Genomic DNA, 973 nt, shown 5'->3' on the forward strand with positions numbered 1-973 from the left:
GTGCGCTATATAGGGGATGGGGAACGATCAGACACTGCACTATATAGGGGATGGGGAATGATCAGACAGTGCACTATATAGGGGATGGGGAACGATCAGACACTGCACTATATAGGGGATAGGGAACGATCAGAGAGTGCTCTATATAGGGGATGGGGAATGATCAGACAGTGCACTATATAGGGGATGGGGAACGATCAGACACTGCACTATATAGGGGATAGGGAACGATCAGAGAGTGCTCTATATAGGGGATGGGGAATGATCAGACAGTGCTCTATATAGGGGATGGGGAATGATCAGACAGTGCACTATATAGGGGATGGGGAACGATCAGACACTGCACTATATAGGGGATGGGGAACGATCAGACACTGCACTATATAGGGGATGGGGAACGATCAGACACTGCACTATATAGGGGATGGGGAACGATCAGACACTGCACTATATAGGGGATGGGGAACGATCAGACACTGCACTATATAGGGGATGGGGAACGATCAGACACTGCACTATATAGGGGATGGGGAACGATCAGAGAGTGCTCTATATAGGGGATGGGGAATGATCAGAGAGTGCTCTATATAGGGGATGGGGAATGATCAGACAGTGCTCTATATAGGGGATGGGGAATGATCAGAGAGTGCTCTATATAGGGGATAGGGAATGATCAGACAGTGCACTATATAGGGGATGGGGAACGATCAGACACTGCACTATATAGGGGATAGGGAACGATCAGAGAGTGCACTATATAGGGGATGGGGAATGATCAGACAGTGCTCTATATAGGGGATGGGGAACGATCAGACACTGCACTATATAGGGGATGGGGAACGATCAGACTGTGCTCTATATAGGGGATAGGGAACGATCAGACAGTGCTCTATATAGGGGATGGGGAATGATCAGACAGTGCACTATATAGGGGATGGGGAACGATCAGACTGTGCTCTATACAGGGGATGGG

Source organism: Gobio gobio (assembly GCF_949357685.1).
Source record: "Gobio gobio genome assembly, chromosome: 12".
Lineage (NCBI taxonomy): Eukaryota > Metazoa > Chordata > Actinopteri > Cypriniformes > Gobionidae > Gobio > Gobio gobio.